The sequence below is a fragment of the Mobula birostris genome, chromosome 6 (genome assembly GCF_030028105.1).
Source record: "Mobula birostris isolate sMobBir1 chromosome 6, sMobBir1.hap1, whole genome shotgun sequence".
In the NCBI taxonomy this organism is placed as follows: domain Eukaryota; kingdom Metazoa; phylum Chordata; class Chondrichthyes; order Myliobatiformes; family Myliobatidae; genus Mobula; species Mobula birostris.
In genome coordinates this window covers 192,223,624-192,239,061 of record NC_092375.1, presented here as the reverse complement: position 1 = coordinate 192,239,061, position 15,438 = coordinate 192,223,624, and the positions used below count along the sequence as shown (strand labels likewise).

Here is a 15,438-nt window from a genome sequence, read left to right as displayed (position 1 = left end):
ACACTAATCTCCTGTGTGGAAATTGTCAAAAGCCTTATGAAAATCCAAATATACCACATCCACTGGTTCTCCCCTATCCACCCTACTAGTTACATCCTCAAAAAATTCTATGAGATTCGTCAGACATGATTTTCCTTACACAAATCCATGCTGACTTTGTCCGATCATTTCACCGCTTTCCAAATGTGCTGTTATCACATCTTTGATAACTGACTCCAGCAGTTTCCCCACCACCGACGTTAGGCTAACCGGTCTATAATTCCCCGGTTTCTCTCTCCCTCCTTTTTTAAAAAGTGGGGTTACATTAGCCACCCTCCAATCCTCAGGAACTAGTCCAGAATCTAATGAGTTTTGAAAAATTATCACTAATGCATCCACTATTTCTTGGGCTACTTCCTTAAGCACTCTAGGATGCAGACTATCTGGCCCTGGGGATTTATCTGCCTTCAATCCCTTCAATTTACCTAACACCACTTCCCTACTAACATGTATTTCGCTCAGTTCCTCCATCTCACTGGACCCTCTGTCCCCTACTATTTCTGGAAGATTATTTATGTCCTCCTTAGTGAAGACAGAACCAAAGTAATTATTCAATTGGTCTGCCATATCCTTGCTCCCCATAATCAATTCACCTGTTTCTGTCTGTAGGGGACCGACATTTGTCTTTACCAGTCTTTTCCTTTTTACATATTTATAAAAGCTTTTACAGTCAGTCAGTCAGGTGAAGCCTGTCAGTCCATGATGAGGCCATCCTCAAGGTGCAGGAGCAACACCTTATATTCCGTCTGGGTTGCCTCTGACCCGATGGCATGAATATTGATTTCACCTTCTGGTAAAACATTTTTCCCATCCCTCCCTATATTGCCCACTCTGGCCTTCAGCATGTCACTTTCCCCTGGGTTCCTTCCTACTTTCCTTTCTCCTATGATCCACTCTCCTCTCTTACCCGATTCCTTCCTCTCCAGTCCTTTACCTTTCCCATCCACCTGGCTTCATCTATCACCCTCCAGCTATCCTCCTTCCCTTCCCCTCACCCCACCTTTTTTATGCTGGTGTCTTCTTCCTTCCTGTTCAGTCCCGATGAAGGGTCTCGGCCTGAAACGCCGACTGTTTACTCTTTTCCATAGATGCTGCCTGACCTACTGAGTTCTTCCAGCATTTTGTGTGAGCTGGTTTGTATTTCAATAGGTACATTAACTGCCATAATGACTAAAAGCACTCTGGCAATACTACAGTAGCCCTTCTGTGGAGCCATGATGGAAATAATCCCTGAGGAAACTATCCTATATTATAGTTGAGTAATGCAAAGTAATTAACAATTTTCAAGCCACAAATTCACACGTGGAAGTTCACAATATGTTACATTCCATGCTCAACAATTACAAGTGTGCCATCATGTGGCCAAAATCTTTAAGAACAATGAGACTCTTAATGATTGAACAAGATTGTATTCTGAAAATTTAACCAGTTCTTCAACTCTCAGAACGCTAATTTTTCATTTGTAAATATGTAGAATATGAATGGTTTTTACAAAATCTTTTAAGGAAAGGTTTATTTTATCTTATTACCAAACCAAATATTATAGTTAAAAAAAGAACAAATTGTCAGTCTTATATTATTTTCCTTCCTTCACCCTTGCCATTTATAATATTTTGTTGTGATTCAGTAGCTGAGTGGGGAGACGCTTTGAAGGGTGACATTTTTAAACTACTAAGTTATCCGGTAGAATATTTTGCAAGAAGACTTAAGTAGCTACATTGGACATTATTACTGAGTAGCACAAAAATAAAATACTACTAATGATTCGATGTGTATTCTGTTGATATTTAAAATGTGTTATTTAACATTGCTGAATAATTTGTAATTACATCAGAATATTTACATTCCTAGTGTTTACAAAGTCAAAGGCACTTAAAGGGAAAGATGTCAATCAAAAGAAAGGAACAAATATGTCCTTGGCTTGTTAAGAGAAGCTCTTAACTGAGATGGTATTCCAACACACTGTACCATAGCTCTTGTGCAACTCACCCTAATGGAACTTGCCATGGTTTGACAACATACTGCCACAGAGAAAATGGATTTCACCTGACTAACATTTGCACTTAAGGATATTTTCAAAAATGCATTGAAAATACTTAATGATATGAGATCACATTGAAATTTAGTCTACAATAGAAAGTGATCATTGTAAATAAGCTATCATTGTAAGAGTAAAGTACCTTTAATTTGAATTAAGCAATTTAAAATAGCATAGGCAGTTCTCTGGGATTTTGTTTTTAGGGTTGATTTATCTGAAGATATAAGAGATAAATGCAAATGAAACATATTTAAATTATTTAAAAATAATATAAATATCCTTTTCCATATGATAAACGGTAACTAAAAAAAACGAAATTATTCTAAACCAGGGGTTTCCAGCCTGGGGTCCACAGACCACTCAGTTAATGGTATGGGTCCATGGCAAAAAAAAGGTTGGGAACCCCTGATCTAAGCATTGTTTCATTGACAAATGCACAAAGATGCGTATTAGTACAATTTAGTACCTCATTCAAACATAACTGAGATAACATACCCAATGACAATGTACTTTATACTTACTTTACTTACTGACTTACCTCAGAAACAATAGCTAAAGATTTCCAAACTGCATTTACATCTTCCAACCATTTTCGTGGCCCACGATCACTGGAGAAAGAATGGCTCTAGCAATGTCCATTGCAGATTTAGAAGGCTAGGTACCATTGATACATTCTATTGTGGCCTGTGCTGTAAAGAAGAGGGAATTCAGCAAGCAGGTAGTGTGGTAACATAGTGGTTAGCACAACACTTTACAGTACCAGCAGACCAAGGTTCAATTCCCACTACTGCCTATAACGAGTTTGCACATTCTCCCCATGACTGCACAGGTTTCCTCCCATTGTTCAAGGACGTACCAGTCCGTAGGTTAATTCGTCATTATAAATTGTCCCACGATTACACAAGGGTTAAATAGGGGGTTGCTGGGCAGCACCGTTCGAAGGGCCAAAGGAGCCTGTTCTGTGCGGTGTCTCATTCAATAAATAAATAACAGAGAAATCATACAACATACCAGGAAGTAGGAATTAAGGATTCATCATACAATTTAAATTATTTTTACAGAAATCAAAATATTAATATAGGCAAGTAGGATTAAGGCAAAAAATTAGCTATTATAATCATTCATAAGTATATTTTATTATTAAATGAAGTCATCGAATAAGTAAATGCTGTTCTGAGAGGATAACAATCAATTTTTCTCATCAGCTAAGCTGTTCAACAATTAATAGGATAATTAATAATTAATAGCTAACCATCAGTAGGCTTAATGGCTACAATATTTTGCAGTGAAAACAGCCATGGAAGAGATTAAGATGTTGGCATACAGGCAGCTCCATGTTGATTATCTCTGCATAGAATGTAGCACTGGATTATGCAAAGGAGAAAGACTTAACTGAGGGTGGCTTTCAGATCTCTGGTACACTCTGCTACAAAAGTTGCTTGTGCATTGGCACAGTGATGACACTAGGAAGTGACAGCTCACCCATTACCAGTGGAAGTTCTGTACCAATATATTTCTCATTAAACCAAACAAACAACAATCTAAGATTGTTGTATTACACAAGAAGACTTAAGGAATATTAGCTTATTTTCCTGAAGAATGCCAACAAATAGACAATAGGTGCAGGAGTAGGCCATTCAGCCCTTCAAGTCAGCACCACCATTCACTGTGATCATGGCTGATCATCCACAATCAGTACCCCTTTCCTGCCTTCTCCCCATATCCCTTCATTCCGCTATCTTTAAGAGCTCTATCTAACTCTTTTTTGAAAGAATCCAGAGAATTGGCCTCCACTGCCTTCTGAGGCAGAGCATTCCACAGAACCACAACCCTCTGTGGGAAAAAGTTTTTTCTCAACTCCGTTCTAAATTGTCTACCCCTTATTCTTAAACTGTGGCCTCTGGTTCTGGACTCCCCCAACATCGGGAACATGTTTCCTGCCTCTAGCGTGTCCAATCCCTTAATAATGTTATATGTTTCAATCAGGTTCCCTCTCATCCTTCTAAATTCCAGTGTATACAACCCCAGTTGCTCCAATTTTTCAACATATGACAGTCCCAAATCCACCTGTCAATACTCAGAACTTGCATACAAGTAGGCATGAACATGAGAACCCCTGATGTCTTCGCAATTTCCCAACCGAATTCCTCGTGATAAGGACAGATTGCCAATTCCCTGCATTTTACAGCGGAACCTTACCTTATGATTCAAGTTACAATTCTGCAAAAATGCTGATCTGGCAAGGAAGAGCATCTAGAATCAGCACCTTACCATTCCCAGCAAAATGAGGCCCCGACGATTATGTTAATATTTCCTCATACCTTCATAGTTTGTAAGTAATTAAATACATTTTAAATCATTTAATTGTTAATATGTTATCAGAATAATGATTCTGAGCTAAAACCTGAGAATGGCATAACAGGCACAAAAACCATTTTCCAGACAAATTTGCCAGTGTAATATCGCCTCTTATTTTACAAACAGCAGCATTTTTCCCTTTATAAATTGAATGAAGTCTTTCAAAGGTCCACATTCAAATCAAATCAAGTTTAATTATCATTAAAACCATACATAGATAAAGCTGAACAAGACAATGCTCCTCTGGGGCCACAGTGCAAAACATTCAAGATAGCAAGCAAGCATTCAAAAATAGCAAATAACATAATTCAAAATATCGTGCAAAGAAGCCTATTCACTCGAAAAAACAACATATATAGTACATACCCTGAGTGACAATGCCCAGCAATCGATGGTAGTCTCTGGGTAGTGTACGGATGCACGCAATCCAGCCTGTCGTTCCACTGCTCGAACACGGGAGGGCAGCACCGATGCGCGAGGCCAGGTCCCAGCCAAGCTCAACCATGCTGTCGTGCTTCTGCGTCTCTCACTTGGTCTGCAGCAGCAGGCAAACCCAAGGCTTGAGGCCAAGTTCTCACTACAGCTGAGGCTACACAGCTCCCATGTCAACTGTCCCTCCACCAGACAAGGGTAACAGGCCTGTGGTAACTTACATGATCACTGCCCAACAGAGTCTTGTGATCACAAGTGAAATGCCTGACGTTCTCGGAGTAGAATTGTCCTTAGATCATAAACAAACTTCACAAAGGAAAAAGTACCTTTGGTTGGCCCCTGAGAGGCTGCTCTGTTCACATGCACCACTATCTTACCAGAAATAAGGCACTCTTCCTTTTAAAACAAACTCAGAGGTGTCTGTTTGCACCATAATTATGGGACAGTAATTATAAGTGTTTTTTGGTGTTACATTTCAAGATTTAATTTTTGTCCTGGCTACGAGTTGGGCCAATTTGTCCCATCTTCTGTGGAACAGCCTTCTCCAAAAGAATGTGCAAAATAAAATAACTGCAAATTAAAAGTGAGAAAAGAGATATTCACAGATATACAACAACCTATAAGACTACCATGTAAAATATTCCAGAGGGGGCTATCAATAAAACAGTAAGCCAAAGCATATTTGGAAAGTTTAGGTAAATAGTAGGGTTTGAGTTTCTGAAAAGCAAAGTCTATTGAACTGAAGGCGAAACTGCCAACAATGGAGAAATTAGATACAAGAATCATGAACTGGGTAGAAATGAAAAACAACATTCATTTGTTGTAAAATTGTAACTCCTTTCAATGAAAGGAAACAGTAATGCTGTAGGGAGATTTTCAAACAATTTTAAAATCACTGCATTACTTAATCAAGAGATACTGATCTACAGACAAAGGGAGAAACGGTAAGTAGACGTGGTGTAAGTAAGGTTACTGGTTACCCCAATTTGACAAAAAGTGGAACAAGTCAGCCCTGTGAAGCTTAAAGGCAACAAACCAACCATGGACAAGGTTTCAGATTCAGATTTATCTATGACATGCACATCGAAACCAACAGTGAAATTCATCGTTTCCATTCACAACCAACACAACCCAAGCGAGACATTACAGTGCTAACATAACATGCTCATGATCTTCAGTAGAACCAGACAACCAACAAAACAAAACAACAGTAAAACAAATCCCTTTCTTCCTCCCTCCCACTAATGCCCATAGACAGGCCACCTCTGGGCCTCCGACTTCCAGTCCCTGGCCAGACTCACAGATATTGGACTTTATCTGTGTTGGTTAAGTTGACAAGGGCCTCAACTTATAGACTCATTGACCTTGGTCTTTGGGCATTCTGTATCAAGCCCAAATCTTGTCAATCATGGGCTTTGAACTCCAATCCTGAGACTAGCCAACCTGGGGGCTCATTAGCCCTCACGCCTCCCTGCACAAACCTCCGATTCTGGGACTTGCAGACCTGGGAATTCACCGGCCTTGTTCACAGGGCCTGCCAACCTTGATCATTGATCATGGGGATCTCTGGTTTATGTCTCAGCCCTACCCACACAACATCCATCCACAGGGATCGCAGAGTGTTCCAACCTGGACTCTGGCTGGAAGATGTAATTTAAAATCCTGTCCCAAGTGCAGTCAGAATTTTTTTTAACCCTATAGATGTCCTTTACCAAAATGAACATGCCCAACGTGCATAATTTGTAGTCCATTACTATCATTTAAAAAAAATTATTTGAGTCTGAATGACTCGTCACAGTCTTTGATGAATAAACTATAACTGAGCTTTTTATCTTTTTAAGCTATCAGTAACTATAACTGCTAAACACTTTTGCCCACAAAAAATAATTTTTGCAAATAGATTCTAAATTTCACCAAACACTTCAAAATTTCAAGGTTTTAAAACTTAGTTTTGTTTTATTTATTTCATATGCTACATAATCCTACACAATCAGGAAAGCTCACCAATTCCTCTACTTTCTGAGGAGGCCGAAGAAAGCTGGACTATATGCATCTACTGTATATTTACATCATCCTACAGACGTGCAGCAGAGAGCATCCTAAAATGCTGCATCAAACTGCAACGTGGCAGACAGGAAGACTCTATAACCGGGAGTCAAAACTGCCCAAGTCATCACATTGTTCATTTATTATCAAAGTATATATCTATACAACTTTAAAATTTGTCTTCTCCAGATAGCCATGAAACAAAGACCATATGACCCTAAAACATAGGAGCAGAATTCTGCCATCAGGACCATTGAGGCTGCTCCACCATTTAATCATGGCTGATCCTTTATTTTCCCCGCTTCAGCCCCACTCCCTAGCCTTCTCATATCCTTTGATGCCGTGTCCAATCAAGAACCTATCAAGCTCTGCCTTAAATATACCCAACGACCTGGCCTCCACAGCTGCCTGTGGTAATAAATTCCACAAGTTCACCCCACTCTGGCTAAAGAAATTTCTCTGCACCTCTGTTTTAAATAGACGCTCCTCTATCCTGAGGCTGTGCCCTCTTGTCCTAGGCACTCCCACCATGGGAAACATCCTTTCCACATCTACCATGTAAAGGCCTTTCAACATTCGAAATGAGATCCCATCTCATCCAAAGCTATCAAACATTCCTCATATGATAACCCTTTCATTCCCAGAATCATCCTTGTGAACCTCCTCTGAACTCACTCCAATGCCAACACACCTTTTCTTAGATTAAAGAGCCCAAAACTGTTCACAATACTCAAGGTGAGGCCTCACCAGTGCCTTACAAAGCCTCAGCATTGCATCCCTGCTTATGTATTCGAGGCCTCTTGAAATGAATACTAATGCTGTATTTGCCTTCCCCTCCTCCAACTCTACCTGCCAGTTCACCTGCAGGGTGTCCTGCATAAGGACTCCCAAATCTCTTTGCATCTCAGATTTTTGGATTTTCCGCCCATTTAGAAAATAGTCTGCACTTTAACTTCTTCTACCAAAGTGCATGACCATGTATTTTTCAACATTGTATTTCATTTGCCACTTTCTTGCTCATTCTCCAAATCTGTATAAATCCTCGTGCATCCTACCTATTTCCTCAACACTACATGCCCTTCCACCAATCTTCATATCATCTGCAAACTTGGCAACAAAGCCATCTATTCCATCATCCAAATCATTGATATACAACATAAAAAGAAGCAGCTCCAACACTGACCTCTGTGGAACACTATTAGTCACTGGCAGCCAACCAGAAAAGGATCCTTTTATTCCCAGTTGCTGCCTTCTACCAATCAGCCATTGCTCTAACCATGCCAGTAACTTCCCTGTAATAACATGGGCTCTTAACTTGGTAAGCAGCCACATGTGTGGCACCTTGTCAAGGGCTTTCTGAAAGTCCAAATATACAACATCTACTACATTCCCTGTATCTATCCTACTTGTAATCTCCTCAAAGAATTCCAGCAGGTTCGTCAGACAAGATTTTCCCTTAAGGAAATAATGCTGACTTTGTCCTATCTTGCCCTGGGACACCAAGTGCTCCATACTCAAACATCTTCTCAATCATTGGGGTCATACTAACAGGTCTATAATTTCCCTTCTGCTGCCTTGCTCCTTTCTTAAAGAGTGGAGTGACATTTGCAAATTTCCAGTCCTCTAGCACCACGCCAGAGTCTAATGATTTTTGAAAGATCATTACTAATTCCTCCACAATCTCTACCGCTACCTCGTTCAGAACTCTAGGGTGCAGCTCATCTGGTTCGGGTGACGTAGGAATTTCAGCTTTTTGAGCACCTTCTCCATTGTAGTAGTAACTGCACTCACTTTTCTTCCCTCACACCCTTCAACATCTGGGACCAGCACCCATCTTAAACTGGATGTTTAAAGAAAATAATGAATAACAAAGGAAGCTACTAGATACTTAATGAGACTTTATTAATAACAATGAACACGAATAATGGAGAGGTGTTCAAAGGGTGGCTGAGGCAAGCGGAAGTGAATGGTGGCAGTTGGCGCAGGGAAGGCCTGGTAATGGCAAACTGAGTCAGGATCAAAGAAGAATCAAAGCAGAGTCTGGGCATCCCCAACAGTGTGGGAAGTCCTGATGTCTGGTCAATGATTCTGCCAGGCTGAATTCGAAAGGTCGACTATAGGCTGTATCGCCGCGGCGGGATCCAGGCCTGAGAGTGGTCCGAGAGGTAGGAATGCCTTGATGTTTGGATGATTTAAGTGCCAGGTCAGATTGGAAACGTCAGGGTGTCACAACCGGAGTTGAAGCGAAGGCCGGTTCTATTCACTGCTCCGAGACATTTACTCAGCTCTGTGCAGAACTGCAGTGATGACTGGTTTTGCGTCTGTGGTCTCGCAATGTTTACTCGGCTTTGCATTGAGCTGTTGCTTTTGCAATGATGCCTGGCATTGTGTCTTTCATAAATTTCCAGTTGTGAATGCTATTTGCTTACTTTTATTGTTTGCATCATTTGTTTCTTTCACTCTCTCTCTGCACATTGCGTGCTTGACAGTTTTTTCTAAATGGGTTCTTTTGAGGTGTCTTTGTTTTGTGGCTGCCTGCAAGGAGACAAATCTAAAGGTTGCATAATGTATACATAATAAATGTACAGTGAACTTTGGAAGTTGCATATATAACCTGCAGCAAAAGACAAATACATTCTGACCCCATATTTTGTATTTCAAGTCTTTCCTTATCATTATTGCTTTTAGGTAACACAGGCACCAGTATCAAGTTTAAAATTTGTTATATTGTTTTGATCATTAATAGATTATCCTACCTTTCCATGTGGAAGATGAATGCTTGCATGTACTAAATCCTTTCCTGGCTAATTTTTTTTTTTCAATTTCAATTTAAAGTGATGAAACCCATTATCATGTCATTCATAACCTCTGTTTTAATACCCAGCTTAAGCAAGAAATAAAGGCTGGTAATAAATTTATTCAGGTAATTTTCTTCTATTTCAAAATATAATGTGAAGCTACTTACTTACTGCTCACACTGCTGGCATTTAAAGCAGCAATGCCGGTCCTCTATCTCTGGCGTTCAGGGCTTCATTCATCATGTCAGTAGCTTCCTCTTGGGTTTCACTACTGTCAGTCATGCAAATCCCGGGTGGAGATTCAGGAATACCATTGCACTCAGATGTAGAAGGATTCTTCTTTGCTGTTTCTGTGACAGTTTTATTTTACCAGTCAGGGTTGTTGGCCCTGAGCTGAGCCCCTGAACCTGGAGGACTGGTGGACCACTCTTAATCTGGCCTCTATCCTTTGACCTGCTTGGCATGGGTGAACCTGCCAAGCGACAGAGCATAAAGTCTTGACTTTAAACTGAAAATCCAGTTTTGATTTCATTTTCTCCTAACCTGAGACTCTGCGGTGAGGACAATCCAGGTTACATGAATATACATGTTAACACCCTGGGCAAGGTTTCACTGCTAACGTAATGGTCTTTCTGTAGCAGCAGTGTTTGAGTTATGGTTAGAGATAACAAGTGCTTTGGAATGTGAGCCGTCCAATGAGGGGAGTGTGTTGTTGTGCTGTGTGCCTGACACTGAGGTGATCTGGGTCTTTTGTTTGGTGGAAGATGGGAAGAGAAGATGCCAGAAAGGAGAGGTTGTAGACACCAGAAAGGAGTGGACTTGGAGTGGGGCCGGGAATTGACAAAGCCCAGGGAAATCGATGGAGGACCAGTGGAAGGGAAACTGTGAGCTCCAACGTGCACATTAGACTGTTGCATTAAAATGGGCCCTTTTTGTTTTACTTTACTAACCCTTTAGTCAAATTAAGAATTACAAAGCTAAATCGTTTAATTGCATATGGTGTACTGTCTGTTATTTCGGGGTATTGTAACGGGTAATAAATCACGCTGCATTCACACAAACGAGGTTTTGCACCTCAATGTCATATGTTTGGTGGGGCCAGAGATTGTCACCCCTAGACTCACACAGCCGACAGAACCCCGGGGGTTACATACAGTCATAATTACAACTCACTGCCTTCAGAAAGTTTAAAGAGAAATGATGTAGGGAGATGGGGTTGTGGCAGGGTGCTATACATATGATAATCAAAATTTAGTGAAGCAGGGAGCAAGGGCTCCTGAGATAACCATGTTGAAAACTACAATAGCACGTGTGCACTGCAAGACAGTAAAGATATTGAAACTTGTAATAGAAATGGACACCTGGAGGGACACTAAGGGCTTTTTGACACAATCACAGGTGTTTAGTACCAAAACTGAATTGCCAGATACTGTCTCACTGAACAGTTGCTGCCAACAGTAACCAGTTGACTGGAGGTAATCAAATCACTGTCAAGAACTGAACGCTACTTACAAATACATCTTCTGGTACGGCTCACTTGCTACTACAGACTTGAGGACTTTTGGATTGAATCTGATTTAATCTAATCTAATCTAATCTAATTTACTTTCTGGAAAATTCAGTCAATACTTCACCAACATAAAAACAACGTTATTCCGGAAATTGCCAGAAGCTTTCAGCTAATAAACAAACAATTTATTGCTCTATTCTAGACATTCTTCAAAAATCACAAGGAGAAAGGCAGTACTGGCCTTTGGTATCTTGCTAGAAGTTCTTTTTTTGTCTGTAGGAGGAATTAGATGAAGACATGAAATGTGGGTATCAGCTTTTATAGGAAAGAAGAGGTATGTTAACAGGACAAGTCTTCCTTCCTGAGCTTCAGGCACAAGGATCTTCAGTGTCATACGTCATTCCCCCTCTCACTTGATCCCTATCCTATCCTAAAACTTGTTGCTGAACACCACACACCCGTCTATAGCCTCTGGTGATGAAATATATATATATATCTGTGTGTGTGTGTGTGTCTATATATATATATATATATATATATATATATACACACACACACACACACACCGTTCCAACAGCAATTCTCAGGCTGGTGTTCAAGTCTCAATAAATTCCACTTAAGACTTCTCAGCAAGGGAAGCAGCCATTGCCCACATGCTACAAAGTGCACATAGCATCAAGGCTTGGGCAATAAATGGCAAGAAATATCCATCCCTCAAAAATGTGAGGCTATGACCACCTCTGACAAAACGGAGCCTAACCACCCATCTTTAGTATTCAAATACATTAGGTTGTTCCACATTATCAACATCCTGCTTGACAGCCAGTCACCGATAACACTGGACAACAATTTAACTTTCTGAAAACTTTTGGGTGTGTTTTATGGACTTTGAGCTGCTGATCATGAAATCACCGTGAAATTTCCCTATCACCTACCTGTTTTTTTAAAAATCGCCTATCTTGTTATTTTAATTCATTGTTCAAGTCAGAACAACTAATGCCAAGATTAAGGAAGGCATTTTTGTTGGTCCACAAATCAAACAGGTTATCAATGACAGGCAATTTGAAGAACTTCTAGTGGGACTGGAGAAAATTGCATGGAAGGCATTCCAAGGATGTTGTTGAAAATTTTCTTGGCAACTACAGAGCACCAATCTGTGTGCAGCTGGTTGACAACGTGCTCCAAACATACAAAACCACGAAGTGCGAGGTGTCACTAAAGATTCATTTTCTGCAGTCCCATTTAGACTTCTTTTTTTAATCTCTCCCTCTCCAGTGTAGAGCTCCTCCTGCTTCAAAAGTCCACCATTGTCCCTGTACCTAAAAAGACCAAGGTAACATGTCTGAACGACTGGCGTCCTGTCACACTCACCTCAATAAACAAATGCCTTGAGAGGCTGATCAAGGATGACATCTACAGCTTGCCACCACTCACAGTGGACCCCTTATGACTCACCTACCGATACAACTGATCAACAGATGATGCAACAGCCACAGCTCTACACACCATCCTTACACACCTGGAAAAGAAGGATGCATACGTGAGAATGCTGTTCAGCATTCAACAACATAATTCCCTGCAGGCTCGGCAAGAAGCTCAGAGACCTTAGCCTTCACCCTGCCTTGTGTAGCTGGATGGTGGACTTCCTGTCAGATCACCAGACGGTGGTAAGAGTGGGCTCCCTCACCTCTGCCCCTCTGACCCTTAACATAGGTGCCCCTCAGAACTGTGTCTTAAGCTCCCTCCTTCACTCTCTATATACCTATGACTGTGTCGCCACCCACAGCTGCAATCTGCTAATTAAATTTGCTTATGACACTACACTGATTGGCCTAATATCAAATAATAATGAGGCAGCCTACAGAGAAGAAGTCATCACTCTGACACAGTGGTGTCAAGAAAACAACCTCTCCCTCAATGTCGCAAAAACAAAAGAGCTGGTTGTGGATTACATGAGGAATGGAGAGAGGCTAACCCCTATTGACGTCAGTGGATCTGGGGTTGAGAGGGTGAACAGCTTCAAGTTCCTCGGCATACACATCACCGAGGCCCTCACATGGTCTGTACAACAGGGCCTCTTTCACCTCAGACTGTTGAAGAAGTTTGGTATGGGTACGCAAATCCTAAAAACGCTCCACAGGGGCACAACTGAGAGCACCCTGACTGGCTGCATCACTGCCAGATATGGAAAGTGTACTTCCCCCAATCGCAGGACTCTGCAGAGAGTGGTGCAGACAGCCCAGCACATCTGTAGTTGTGAACTTCCTACTATTCCGTACATTTACAAAGACAGGTGTGTAAAAAGGGCCCGAAGGATCACTGGGGACCTGAGTCACCCCAACCACAAACTGTTTCAGCTGCTACCATCCGGGAAACGGTACCGCAGCATAAAAGCCAGGACCAACAGGCTCCGGGACAGCTTCTTCCACCAGGCCATCAGACTGATTAATTCATGCTGATACAATTGTATTTCTATGTGATATTGACTGTCCTGTTGTACATACTATTTACTATAAATTACTATAAATTGCACATTGCACATTTAGAAGGAGATGTAACATAAAGATTTTTACTCCTCATGTGTACGAAATAAAGTGAATTCGAAACAAATTTTAGCACTGTCAATGAGGAGCATGATGAAAGGTTTCACCAGGACATTACAGTCTTCCTAGGTTTTCATGTTATTTAGCAAGATAAGGTTAATGATGTAATCTACTGCAAATCACATCTACTTGCCATGTTTAGTTAAGTAAAATGATAGACTATGTCTTTGTCTAACAATAATGTTAATGTACAAAGTTCAATGTTATATCTATTAAAGTATAATTATTAGAAGTACAGAGTTCAATGTTATATCTATTATAACTAATTATTAAATTTGTTATTAAATTTGATACGCTGCCTGCATGAGCCACAGCACATTATAAATATTCAATTATCTGTTCTATTACACTGAAGATATAGGCTTGTGGAATATGTAATTCTCTGCAGAGCTTCACAAAGTATGAAAGATTCAAATCTCATGCATGCTTCATCTAAAATCTGTGCCACAAGCATATACCAGGGAAATGTTATACACCATCAAGTTTGATTAGTTTTTGAAACACAGCCAAAATCGCACATCAAATCCATGGATGTCCTGTCTTTCAAGACATCAAATATAAAATAACACTATAGTTTTCTTCCTATGGTGTACAATGTTGATTCTGCTCAAGGACAAGTCACAAAATTTACAAGTTTACTATAGCCGGTAATGCTCCGTGACGAATTCCTCCTCTCCAGCACTGAGGCTTTGAGACTGCTCTGGCTGCTACATGCTTTGTGTCTGCGAACTTCATGACGATTTGCTCCACTATTATGAAAAACTGATACCGAGGCTTTGGGCCTGCTATTATTGTTTGCATGATTTGTGCTTTTTTCCTTTTCTCTGCACATTGGGCCTTAGTCGGTTTTTTAATTTTTTTTTGGATTTCTTGCTTTGTGGCTGCCTGTAAGCAGACAAATCTCAAGGCTGAATTAATTTATACATACTTAAGCGAGGGGCTCAGGAGAGCGCTGAGTACTGGGGAGCAGCTGAGGTGAGTGTGCTTTAAAAGGAGCGCGGAGGGCAACTGAAGGGTTAAACAGAGTGTTGATAAGTTGATTAGAGGGAGTGAGCACTTGAGATAATTGGGAGGGACAAATAAAAGGAGGGGTAACTGAAGAGGAGCCGCCAGTGTGTGAGTGGCTCAGGGTAGGAGTGGAGCTTCAAGGCTTTGGCGAGCAAAGGCTAAGGACGAGCTTGCTCCCAGTGAGGTAATAGACAAAGGTGCAGGAGTAGGCCATTTGGCCCTTCGAGCCAGCACTGCCATTCACTGTGATCATGGCTGATCATCCACAATCAGTACCCCGTTTCTGCCTTCTCCCCATATCCCTTGACTTCGCTATCACTAAGAGCTCTATCTAACTCTTTCTTGAAAGCATCCAGAGAATTGGCCTTCACTGCCTTCTGAGGCAGAGCGTTCCATAGACCCACAACTCTCTGGGTGAAAAAGTTTTTCCTCAACTCTGTTCTAAATGGCTTACCCCTTATTCTTAAACTGTGGCCTCTGGTTCTGGACTCCCCCAACATCGGGAACATGTTTCCTGCCTCTAGCATATCCAATCCCTTAATACTCTTATATCTTTCAATCAGATCCCCCCTCATCCTTCTAAATTCCAGTGTATGCAACACCAGT

At 40.9% G+C, this 15,438-nt stretch overlaps 1 long non-coding RNA gene across 1 annotated transcript in view; it reads right to left on the bottom strand.

Annotated features, from left to right (window-relative positions):
* The window catches only part of LOC140199672 (uncharacterized), a 77,061-nt gene that overhangs the window by 16,585 nt on the left and 45,038 nt on the right, over window positions 1-15,438 (bottom strand). The window contains exon 2 of the long non-coding RNA XR_011886462.1: window positions 2,616-2,766. This is a non-coding gene — a long non-coding RNA (uncharacterized lncRNA). The remainder of the gene's footprint in view (window positions 1-2,615; window positions 2,767-15,438) is intronic.